The sequence below is a fragment of the Rattus norvegicus genome, chromosome 12 (assembly GCF_021556685.1).
Source record: "Rattus norvegicus strain SHRSP/BbbUtx chromosome 12, alternate assembly SHRSP_T2T, whole genome shotgun sequence".
Taxonomy (NCBI): Eukaryota; Metazoa; Chordata; class Mammalia; order Rodentia; family Muridae; genus Rattus; species Rattus norvegicus.
In genome coordinates, this window is record NC_141545.1 from 25,131,721 (window position 1) to 25,145,284 (window position 13,564).

Sequence of the window (13,564 nt, forward strand, 5' to 3'; positions counted from 1 at the left end):
AATCCCCATCAAAATACCAATCCAATTCTTCAGAGAGTTAGACAGAATAATTTACAAATTTGTCTGGAATAAAAAAACCGAGGATAGCTAAAACTATCCTCAGCAATAATGTGACTTCCAGGGGAATCACTATCCCACAGAGCAATAGTGATAAAACCTTCATGGTATTGGTACAGAGACAGACAGATAGACCAGAGGAATAGAGTTGAAAACCCAGAAATGAACAGACACATGTCTATGGTCACTTGATTTTGGACAAAGAGCCAAAATCATCTAATGGACAAAAGGTAACATTTTCAGCAAATGGTGTTGGTTCAACTGGAGGTCAGCATGTAGAAGAATTCAGATATATCCATGCTTATCACCCTGTACAAACCTTAAGTCCTAGTGGATCAAGGACCTCACATCAAACCAGATACACTCAAACTAATAGAAGAAAATGTGGGGAAGAATCTCAAACACATGGGCAATGGAGAAAATTCCCTGAACAAAACACCAATGGTTTATGCTCTAAGACCAAGAATCGACAAGTGGGATCTCATAAAACTGTAAAGCTTCTGTAAGGCGAAGGACACTGTTGTTAAGACAGAATGGCAACCAGCAGATTGGGAAAATATCTTTACCAATCCTACAACTGATAGAGGGCTTATATCCAAAATATACAAAGAACTCAAGAAGTTAGACTGCAGGGAGACATATAACCCTATTAAAAGATGGGGCTTAGAGCTAAACAAAGAATTCACAGCTGAGGAATGCTGAATTGCTGAGAAACACCTAAAGAAATGTTCAACATCTTTAGTGATAAGAGAAATGCAAATCAAAACAACCCTGAGATTTCACCTCATACCAGTGAGAATGGTTAAGATCCAAAACTCAGGCGTCAGGAAATGCTGGCAAGGATGTGCAGAAAGAGGAAACTCCTCCATTGTTGGTGGGACTGCAGACTGGTACAACAATTCTGTAAATTAGTCTGTAGGTTCATCAGAAAATTAGACATTGCATTACCTGAGGACCCAGCTATACTTCTCTTGGACATATACCTAAAAGATGCTCCAATATACAACAAAGACACATGCTCCACTATGTTCATAGCAGCCATATTTATAACAGCCAGAAGCTGAAAAGAACCCAGATGCCCTTCAACAGAGGAATGGATATAGAAAATATGGTACATCTACACAATGGAATATTACACAGCTATCAAAAACAATGACTTTATGAAATTCATAGGCAAAGGATGGAACCGGAAAATATCATCCTGAGTGAGGTAATCCAATCACAGATAAACAGACAAGGTATGCACTCATTGATAAGTGGCTATTAGCCCAAATGCTCAAATTACTCTAGATACACAGAAAACATGAAACTCAAAAAGGATGACCAAAATCGTGTGCTTCATTCCTTCTTTAAGAGGAGAACCAGGATTTGCTTGGGAGGGAATAGGGTGGCAATTTTAGAACAGAGGCTGAAGGAATGCCCATTCAGAGCCTGCCCCACATGTGGCCCATACATATACAGCCACCAAACTAGATAAGATGGATGAAGCAAAGAAGTGCAAGCTGACAGGAACTGGATGTGGATTTCTCCTGAGAGACACAGGCAGAATATGGCAAATAAATAGGTGAATGCCAGCAGCAAACCAGTGAACTGTGAATGGGACCCCCGTTGAAGGAATCAGAGAAGGGACTGAAAGAGCTGAAGGGGCTTGAGACCCCATATGAACAACAATGCCAACCAAGCTCTGCTTCCAAGGACTAAGGCACTACTCAAAGACTATACAAGGACTGACCCTGGGCTTCAACTGCATAGGTAGCAATGAATAGCCTAGTAAGGGCACCAGTGGAAGGGGAAGCACTTGGTCCTCTCAAGACTGATCCACCAGTGAACTCGATTGTTGGGGGGAGGGAGGTAATGGGGAGAGGATGGGGAGGGGAACACCAATATAGAAGGGGAGGGGGATGGGTTAGGGGGATGTTTCCCTGGAAACCAGGAAAGTTAATAACAATTGAAATGTAAATAAGAAATACCCAATTTAATAAAGATAGGAAATAAAATTGAAAAATTATTTAGAAAAGTGACAAACACATGTTGAAAAAACATAGCTGAGATTCATCTCATGCCCTGGTAGTATTCTGTAGTATTCTTATGCCATCCAAGTCCAAAAATAAAAAAGAAGTCATCACGAGAATAAAATAAGAATACAATACAAATGGGGAAGATTGTTGGTAAGCTACTGGCATGAACACTATTTGATAAAAGGAAATTAGTATATACCTGAAGATTCAAAGTTAGATGTGTGAAGAAAGGATCCATCTGGGAAGGGTCTCTCTCCATAAATAGGGAACAGTGCCCCACTCTTTGTTCCAGAGAAAGAGGGTCCTGTATAAAATCTTTAGTGGGGATATCCTGCTTTCACCAGGATTTCCAGTATCTTCACAGATTTCACATCGGAAGATCCTCATTGCCTGACGAATATGCATATATACATCATATATATATATATATGTATATATATATATATATGCTATATATACATTTACATCTGTGTGTACATCTACATAGTGTCACCATTTTCGATTAAATACTAAGGCAAGCTGAAACCAGTGTAGTTGTTTATTACTTTGTGATACCTGAGAATGTTTTTTAGGTTAGAAATTGTTGTGGAAGGATTTTGTAGTCCAAACATTTGTTTTCCACCTGATATATGCTATTGTCTAAACAGTGAATGACATAGTATGTTACCTAACTTTGATACTAGTATGCTATTTTTAAAAATTCTTCTGTGGATCCTGTATAGCACATAGAAATTTCCTCTGAAGTTGTCCTCTGAGCTAAGAACCAAATATTCAATTTTTCCCACATAACATTTTAATAGATTCTCTTTGAGTTTTCCATGATCAACTCCTATCATCATCCCTTTTCAGTCCTTCCACTTTTTTTTCTCTTCCTTGTGACTCACCCTCCCCAAAACCAGCAGGTCCACTAATGTTATCTGTATCTTCACTGGAGCATGATCAAACACTCAGTAACCTGACTGTTTAAATAGTACTGTGTCCTTCCCCTTCCAGAACTCTACCAGAAGCCATCAGTTGATAAGAGCCACTTCTCATTAGTTCCATCACCATCACACTTTTAATAATTATCTCCTGTAGATTCTTGCCTAGTCTCCTATATCTTACAGTTTTATTTAATGTATTTTACTTTAAAAATTCACTTTACATCATCATCACAGCCCCTTTTCCTTCCTCACTTCTCAGTCCCACACGTACAAAAATGTCCACAATTGCCCCTTCTCTAGTTCTCAGAGGTGTCACTCCATCTTATGCCATATGGCCTCACCAGAAGTAGCCACATTCACTCCCACTCAGCCCCAATTAAGCAGTTCAAGTTGGGAGAAGGAGATCCAATGGCAGAGAAGAGAGACAGAGACAGCCTGTGCACTATTTGTTAGGGGACCCACATGACTACCAAGCTTCACATTTGCTACAAATGTGTAGAGGGTATAGGTTCAAGTACTGTATGCCTCCCAGTGGGTGGCCAAGGCACAGTGGGCACCCATGGCCCCAAGCTAATTGACTAGGTGAACAGTGTTGGCCTCACTGATATATTGACTTCTAGGCCCCAAGCTTAGCAAAGAGTCTCCAGACTCTGTCTGTTCTTTGATTTTGGGCTGCTGTATCTGCCTCCTTGGATATATTGTGGGTGATGGATTGATGTTCTTCTCCCTCCTCTAAATTCCTTCCTAACTACAGGAGGTTCCCAGTTCAGTCTCTATATCTCTTTCTGGTAACAATCTAAGATAAAGTCATCCACAAGATTCCCAATATCCTATTCCATCTGAGGCCTTCATAAAGTCACTAGAGATCACCCCAGTTTCTCTTCTTGGACTGATGCTTTGAAGTGTAGGAATTGTTATTAATGTCTTCCGTATTTCTTCCTTTTAACTCATCTGTGTCTCATCAATATCACTTCAAAAGTATCCTCCTTGTTACTCAAAATCAGCAACAGCTCTAATCATGCATCTCCACAGGTATTCTCATGGGAGTAGAGATCATGACCATGACACCTGCTGCAGCAGGATCCCCAACACAGACAAGACCCAGAACCCTGGAAATCAATATGGTCTTAGATAGCAGTGAAGTCTGCCCACATCAATGTGGCACCATGCAGTAGAACTGATTTCGGTGCAGCTTCAGGCAGAATCATACTTTAGGAACATCTGCACAGCTATTAGTAGTAAGATGGGACATAAGAGAACAACACACAACCTGGTTAAAATAACATCATAGACCAAGAAATGACCTTGGAAACACTGACTTGAATATAACCAAGACATGGCTTCAGGTGCAGCACTACTACTCTGCTCAGAATGACCCCAGGTGGCAGCAGGATTTACATACCTTGGAAAACCTTTAAGTGACAACTTAGGCGAGAGGATCCTGAATATCCTCTGGTAAGAATTCACACCTTGGCCATCAACAAAGATCCAGCTACTGTAGGTCCTTTAGCCCAGACATGGTACTTCCTGGCAGTAAGTAATCAGACATCACCGTAAACTCTGGTGGCAGCAGAGGGCACTCACATCAATATGGCCCTTGATGTCTGGAGAACAGTATGGCCTATGAATGTGCCTTTGGCTGAAGAGCAGACCACATATGTCTACATGACCTATTGTGGAATCATTTTCCATGCATACATGCCAATTCCCAGCAGAGTTTGACTGATTGAGTTCTTGGCAAGCTCTGGCCTGACTGTTTGGCCCAGGTGTCCCTACTTATACCAGGGCCTTCAGCGTTTTCTTGGTAGGAGCACAGAGACACAGAAAGGCTAACAGATTCAGTAGGAAAACTGAAGATTTTAATGTATGCTCATGTTACATAGGGTAAAGGAAAGGTTTTTCACCCGGAAGGATGACCCAAAACACAAATATAAATTCAAAGATACTTACATTGATCAAAACATAGGGCAATGATGAAAAAAAGAAAAAGTGACACTGATTCCATCTGGGCTTATTCTTTGGATACACACCTCTACCTGCAATCTCAGATCTATGCTCTACTCTCCAGGCCATAGCTCAGCCTGCGTCCTGGGAGGCCTGCTGTCAATGAGTTCAACCAGAGAAGATACCCAAGCTCCAATCCCATGCTAGATGGTTCCAAGGCAAGCCCAGCAGGGTGTAAGAATGCTCCCTCTGCTCTGTGCTCCATCTTCTTGTCCACACCTCCACTTGTTATTGAGGATCTCCATTTCTTATCCAAGAATGACCTTGAAGTCCTACACATCCCCTTCAGTTCTTTGAATGCCAGGCAAGTGAGCATTCAAGAACAGGAACCACATCTTTAGCCTCAGTGATGGCCATGAGGATGCTCTCCTCCAGATTTCCTTTACTGTCTGCCATCTCTAGGTAAAGGTCACCTGCTTGTTAACCTACCTAAGAAGGGGCTGAGACTGACAATATTGTAATATGTCAGATGCTGGATCTAAGCATTTTTACACAATAGGCTCTGGTGAATTCACCAGGATCCTACTTGCCCCTTGTGGCCTTCCACACTGCTGCTATCTGCTGGCTCCTTAGTCCCATGTCATGGTCTCTGTCCTAGCGTCTAGACTCAGTAGAATCTTTTTGGGACCCTGCTCTTGGATATGATTCTGCCCAGTGTTGTTTAATCAGTCTCTGTGACTGCCATCCTGTTTTACCAATAGCAGTGACTCTGCCATGTAGCCATGTTGCTTTCTCAGGGGCAGGGCACTTTCTGTGGAAGTACAGCCTGTGGTTTTGCATGCACACAGGGAGCTTTTGTGAACCATGTGACCATGGGGTATGTCTAATTGGAATGTGGGAACCCAGACACATGGGTGCCCTGCCTTGCACAGAAGAAATATTAAATGAAATGTAAACAGTTAAACCTATATTGGTCTAGGCATGTTCATGCATGCCCTCAATGGTCATATATGGGAGACAGAGACAAAGGATAGTAGATCCTTTTAAGTTTGATGATAGCCTGGTCTGCAAGGGCTATACAGTGAGATCTTTTCCCCAAAAACCAAAATAAAATTGAAAAGCAAAACAAGCAAACAGAAAAACCCAACCAAACAACAAAAGCTACTAACAAAAATCCAAGATGTCTATTCATGTTCGATGGTGTCCTGAGTAGTAATGCCTGAGGTTGCCCTCTGTCCTCCATATACATGAACACACTCTTGCACATACATGCATCTTCATGCTGACAAGAATCATGCAAGGACCCTTTCACAGCTTTTATGCCACCAAATGTCAACCAGTTTCCATCCTGAGTAACTACGGCCCCTCCCAGGCCAGGATCAGTGATTGTTCAGACTCCAGTGTTCACAGCATTCAGACTATCTGATTTTATACCCAACTTGGTTGTACCATGATAGCAGTGGGATAGAAGAGGCTGAACACTTCCTTTTTGTCTGTGAACCCTCCCATTCCAGAGACATCCCTCAAATACCACATACTGCAGTCTCTGTGGGACCTAACTCAGCAGATATCCTCATTAAGCACCCCGACCATTTTCTATTCTTGTCATCACCTCCATACCCACATGATCAATGATCTCATTTGCTTAGGGACAACACATAGACACAAAGTGGGTTTTTAAATTAAGCCCCCCAGATTGGGGCATGGGGAAAGTAGTGGAGATGCTAGAGAAGGTGGTGGAAGGAGGTAGCTGGTGGTGCAGACAGGAGGCTCAGGCTGAAGTTGAAGCTTTACAATTGCATAGTTGCCCTGCTGCCATCTGACTTCATGTTTCTCCCTTAGGATGATATCATCATCTTCATCTTCCTCATAACCTGCCCACCTCAGCATTAGTACCTGTCTGTACCTCTGTCCAGTGTAGTCCCCAAGAAGGGACTCTACACTGTTTGCTAAAACCCCAGTGAGTGCAAATGTTTCCAGCTCTGTCTCCTCTGGAATGAGGTCTCCCAACTTCTGCTGATTGCCAAGGACATTTACATGAATCATTGTGTTTGTGGTCACAGAAATAAAAAAACTCCCCCTCCCTCCTCATTGTTATGCACGTAGTTTAAAGAGCCAAACTAACACGAAAGAAATGAACAAAAAACAAAGCATATTAATAACCAGGCATGGCTGTCAGGACTTCATCCCATTCTGTCAGATGCAGCAGCGGGGATTCTCTGACTTCCAGGGCCACCTTAGAGACCCCATTCTCACAAACAAAACAAAACAAAACGAATCAAAAAACCAAAAAAAAAAAACTAAGAAAAACTAAGATATTGACAGTCACCAACATTCTTTTTGTAAATCTGGAGAGATAAGTGTTAGGATCCTCGGTGTCTCCACCTCCAACCAAAAGGGAAATAACAGATGACCATACTCCATGACCTTTTTGATGATTTAGAGATTTGGTTTACTTTGTTGTTGGTTTCATGATGAGGTTTCATGTAATCCAGGCTGGCCTCAAAGAGGTGCTAAGAATAGCCTTCAATTCAGTAATTCTCTGCCTTCCCAATGTAGTGACAACTTTTCCCCATTTGGCTGACTACAATGATAAAATTAATTCATTGTTATTACATAACTGTCATCCATCTACTGTTGTGATCATAGTAGAAACATCTTGCATGCAGGATATCTGATATGCCACTCCTGTTAAAGGGCAGTTCTACCCTGTAAGAGGTTGTAACACACAAGTTGAGAAGCAGTGCTCAACTGATAATCTTCCCATCACTATCTGTTAATAGTTGGGATGGCGGGCATGTTATGATGCCCAATTTCCGCTGGTACCTTTTTCTACTGACTACCTCAGGCCAGGGAACACACATTGTAAACACTGTTTGCCAGTGCAGAAGCCAATAATTTTTCCCAGTTGGACCATAATGTTCACTTGTGGCAGATCAGAGATGCAGTCTCTTTAAGTGTCTTCAACAGGGGTTTAAGTATCTATGTGATTTAAGAATGTTGACTCTGTGTAAGTCTTCACTGTGAGCATTTCTGTGTTTTTCCATTTGAACAATGGGAAAGAACCTGGGAATCTATAAAACCATTTGAGCAATTTCTTTAAGGCACCTTGTTGGTGTGTGCAGATGCCTGTGGCATGGACCTAAAATATGGACTCCTGTAGATGACTGGACAGACCATGATCATGACATCCTGCCTGTGCATTTCATCTGTGCCTGCTGCATTTCCCACTGAGATATCTCACTAGCACATACTATTGTTTTTACAATAATATGTAATTTGAAATACTTCCCTTCAAATAAATTTAGAAAGTATTATGGCCATGATTTATCACCTTGAGTAATCCCCCTTGGTTTTTTTCTTTCCTTTTTGGTTTTTGTTTCATTGGATACTTTTGATTTGCATTTCAAATGTTATCCCATTTCCTGGTTTCCTGTCCATAAGCCCACTAGCCCATCCCTCTACCCTTCTTCCATAAGATTGTGCTCCCTCCCCAAACACCTCCCATTCCTGCCCCTGTGCCCTGTCTTTTTTCTACACTGGGGTCTAGCCTTGGCAGGAGCAAGGGCTTCCCTTCCCACTGATGCCCCAAAATGCAAATGCTTCACTCCTTCTTTAAAAGGTGATCAAAAATACACATAGGAGGGGATATGCAGGCTAAGCGTAGACCAGAAACTGAAGGAACGGCCATTCAGAGCCTGCACCACATGTGGCCCATACATATACAGCCACCAAAACTAAATAAGATGGATGAAGCTAAGAAGTGCAGGCTGAGAGGAAACTGATGCAGTTCTCTCCTGAGAGACACAGCAAGAATATGTCAAATTTAGAGGCGAACGCCAGCAGCAAATTACTGACCCAAGAACAGGAGCCCATTGGAGGAATCAGAGAAAGGACTGAAAGAGCTGAAGGGGCTTGAGACCCCATAAGAACAACAATATCAACCAACTAGAGGTTCCTGGGACTAAGCCACTAACCAAAGATTATACATGGACTCACCCTGGGCTCCAAATTCTTATAACAATGAATTGCCTTGTAAGGGAACCAGTTAAAGGGGAAGCCCTTGGTCTGGCAAAGTCTGTACCCCCCATTGTACATGATTGATGTGAGGGGGCAGTAAGTGGGGGTGGGTTGGGAGGGTAAAACCCATATAAAGCGTAAGGGGAGGACTTAGGAGGCTGATGGACTGGAAACCAGGAAATGTAATAATATTTGAAATGTAAATAAGAAATATTCAATTTAATGAAAATGGGAGAAAAAAGAAGGAATTGATTTTATTAAATGATCAGTACTCCATTGTGTAGATGTACTACATTTTCTGTATCTATTCCTCTGTTGAAGGGCATCTAAGTTCTTTCCAGCTTCTGGCTATTAAAAATAAGCCTGCTATGAACATAGTGGAGCATGTGTCTTTGTTGTATGCCAGAGCATCATTTAGGTATATGCCCATGGTTCGTATAGCTGGGTCCTCAAATAGTTCTACATTGAAACTTCTGAAGAATCTCTACACTGATTTCCAGAGTGCTTGTAACAGTTTGAGATCCCACCAAAAAAGGAGGACTGTTCCTCTTTCTTCATATCCTTGCCAGCATCTGCTGTCACCTGAGCTTTTGATCTTAGCCATTTTGACTGGTTTGAGGTAGAATCTCAGGGTTGTTTTGATTTGCATTTCCCTTATGACTAAAGATGTTTAACATTTCTTTAGGTGTTTCTCAGCCATTCGATATTCATCAGTTGAAAATTCTTTGTTTATCTGTGTACCCCATTTTTCTCCATCTTTATTAAATTGGGAATTTCTCATTTACATTTTAATTGTTAATACCTTTTCTGGTTTCCAGGACAACATCCCCCTAAACCCTCCCCCTCTTACCATTACCGTCCTCACCCCAACAATCCTGTTCACTGGGGGTTCAATCTTGGCAGGAACAAGGGCTTTCCCTTTCACTAGTGCCCTTACTAGATTATTCATTGCTACCTATGAGGTTGGAGCCCAGGGTCAGTCCATGTATAGTCTTTGGGTAGTGGCTTACTCCCTGGCAGCTCTGATTGGCTGCTATTGTGGTTCATATGGGGTCTCAAGCCTCTTCAAGCTCTTTCAGTCCTTTCTCTGATTCCTTCAACGGGGTTCCCATCCTCAGTTCACTAGTTTGCTGCTGGCATTCGCCTATGAATTTGCCATATTCTAGCTGTGTTTCTCAGGACAGATCTACATCCAGTTCCTGTCAGCCTGTACTTTTTGCTTCATCCATCTTATCTAGTTTGGTGGCTGTATATGTATGGGCCACATGAGGGGCAGGCTCTGAATAGGCATTCCTTCAGCCTCTGTTCTAAACTTTGCCTCCCTATTCCCTCCCAAGTGTATTCTTGTTCGCCATTTAAAGAAGGAGTGAAGCATTTGCATTTTGGTCATCTTGAGTTTCATGTGTTCTGTGCATCTAGGGTAATTTGAGCATTTGGGCTAATATCTACTTATCAATGAGTGCATACCATGTCTGTTTTTTGTGATTGGGTTACCACACTCAGGATATTTTCCAGTCCCATCCATTTGCCTATGAATTTCATAAAGTCATTGTTTTTGATAGCAGAATAACATTCAATTGTATAGATGTACCACATAACATAATGCATTTATATACAAATAAAAACTGTTTAAAATTATATTGAGTTATAGCTGTCTGATTAAATGTCTAAAACAGCTCAAGATAATGTAGTCCTTGACATAAAACCACTGGATAGCTAATCACTCACTCAATCTTCTGGCATGTGTCCAAGATATGCAAGTCTGTAACCTGACAAACTTTATTTAGAGTACTCAAAACTCTAAAACTAATCTGAGGTATTCTAAAACCAGCTTACTTCCAATGAACTCTATTTCGTTGGCATTTCGATGAGTTCATGTCAGGTCTTGCAAGAATAATATAACATTTGGGGATAAAGATACAACCTAGAAGACCTGTGCTGGAGGCCAAGATGGAAAACATTTCCACAGCTACCATGCTCTTTCCTTTAGTACTGTGGTAGACAGGGAGAAATGTGATCCAAACACTGAGGAACACCAGCATGCTGAAGGTCAAGAACTTGGCTTCGTTGAAGGTGTCAGCCAGGTTCCTGGCCATAAAAGCTACTGTGAAGCTCACTAGAGATAGAGCTCCAAGGTATCCCAGCACACAGTAGAAGGCTGTTACTGAGCCCTTGTTGCACATAATAATGATATAACCATGTTCAGAGTGTGCATCTCTGTCCACAAATGGAGGAGATATTCCCAGCCTGATTCCGCCGAGGACAATTTGTATTAGTGTACAGATGGGAATGATGAATTTCGATGCTCCTGATATAAGCAACCCCCTCAACCTTCTTCCTGGTGCTGTGCTCTTGAAGGCCAGGATGACTGTAGTGGTTTTTCCCAAGACAGTAGAAACAGCCACTGTGAAAACAACTCCAAATGTGGTCTGCTGCAGGATGCAGGTGACTGCGTTGGGCTGACCAATGAATAGAAATGAGCAAAGAAAGCAGAAGGTGAGGGAGATGAGCAAGATGTAGCTGAGAGTACTGTTATTTGCCTTCACCACAGAAGTGCTTTACAAAAATCCCCAGGACAAATGAGGTGAGGATAGAAAAGCATAGGGCCATGCTGGCGAGTGTCATCCCCAAAGGGGTTTTCATAAGCAAGAAATGTTACAGGTTTTTGGATGCAGAGAGTCCGAACTGTGTTGGCATACTGGTCCTCTGTACATTTCACACACTGATCAATATCTGGCAAGAAATGTATTGTGACATGATACTACAACCTCGACATCTTTCCTCTTTGTACACTACAACGCCTGAATGTTTCTCATTCTGAAATGTAAGCCAAGTACGTTTTTGTGCATAGAAGGAAAGTAGTAACATGTTTCTTCTTTCAAGACTATATCCAATTAATTAAAATCATGTAAAAAAAAAAGCAAATGTGCTTTCTTTTTCATTTCTAATGTGTATTCATGGCACTTTTTTCTTTTTTTTTTTTTCGGAGCTGTGGATCGAACCCAGGGCCTTGTGCTTCCTAGGTAAGCGCTCTACCACTGAGCTAAATCCCCAGCCCCCACTTTTTTCTTATCTCCTAATTAAAGCACTATATTTATTCTTATATACGGTATGATATAGTAATTTGTGCTGAGGAATCCATGAAGGGAAATATTATTTACTGTTGCATCTAGAGCATTGAATCTTATGTTCTCTGCAGCATGAAGACACCTGTTGGACAGTATTACTATATTTGTCTCATGTGGGAGAAAGTTAAAGACACAAAAACATGCTGAGGTCTTTGGGAATTCCATTAATTGGTATGAAGCCATAATGAACTAGCAACCATCCAAATTTGTATTTCCAAAATATCATCTCTGGTGCTGGTTATTGTTTTCTTAACTTAGAACAAAACGAAGGCACATTTGAAATGGGAATATCAAATGAGAAAATGCCTCCATCTGGTTGGCCATAGGCAAGTCTGTGAGGTATTTTCTTAATGATTGTAGTTGGTGGTTCTCCCCACTTGTGGCCTTTGCCAACCTTGGAGATTCATCCTCAGTTATTTTAACAAATACATTAAATGGGCTATGGGGAGAAAGGTAGTAAGCAGGTCCATGGGCTCTCCTTTAGTTTCTACATCCAGATTCCTGCCTTGATTTTATTCTATACCTTCCCTTTATGATAAATTGTAAGCTGGAAGGTGAAGTAAATTTTTTTAAGTTGATTTGGTGAAAGACATAATCAAATGTGAATATTGGAACAGTACAAAACACATTTTTTCTTGCACTAAGTTAGATTCCTAAAACCTAGACCCTTTTGGTTTAACTGAGGTACTAGGTAGTCATCTAAGTACCCCTCAGAAAACGATTTTCAGACTACCCGGAAATGAAAGGAAAATACACTATGATAAAATGGGGAGCGTGACTTTCCTTTACATGATTTTTAATTTCTACCACATAATGTTAATTTATTTTTAATTCATAGAAATTATTAATGGAGTGTGTTCATTATTCGAGCTTCCCCATTCCCATTTTATAATTTGGCAAGTTATCAACAGTATTTTGTGTAGTACTGAGACCAATGTGGTGTCTTCTGTCCACTTTAAAATAGCTATTTTACATGTAAAGTGTTTCAGCTTACCTTTGGGTACACATATTGATTAGCCCTTATGTACAGTTTTTGATATTACAGACAGATATATGTTGTACTAAACTTGTTGGTACTATGGCTGTTAAAATATTCCTTCCTCCTCTTTCAAAATGTTTTAGAAACTTTAGGTGTATGATTTCATGTGTGTTTTGTAGATATCTCTACTATTGGGATTGTCTACAGCTCTATATTCTGAGTGGTTGTGGTATTCTGTAATTCTATGGGTTGGAAAGTGATCTTCTTGATGATAAAGGGAGACTAAACTTAGGTGCGGGTATGACTATAATTCAATTTCAAATAAAGATATACTATCTATCTTCACAAGCCTATGTTATGTCCAGATATGGAAATTATGGACTCTATCAAGGTATGTGTAGTGACACAGAACCGACGGGGTCATCCTGGCATGCCAGTTGTTACAATGGTTCATAGGTATCATAGGTAGGTGCGGTTGTTGCTTCTCTTCTTCAG

The 13,564-nt window shown here is 41.1% G+C and overlaps 1 pseudogene; it reads right to left on the reverse strand.

The window, feature by feature from the left end:
- The window catches only part of LOC148002256 (vomeronasal type-2 receptor 116-like), a 33,274-nt pseudogene continuing 30,504 nt past the window's right edge, over positions 10,795-13,564 (reverse strand).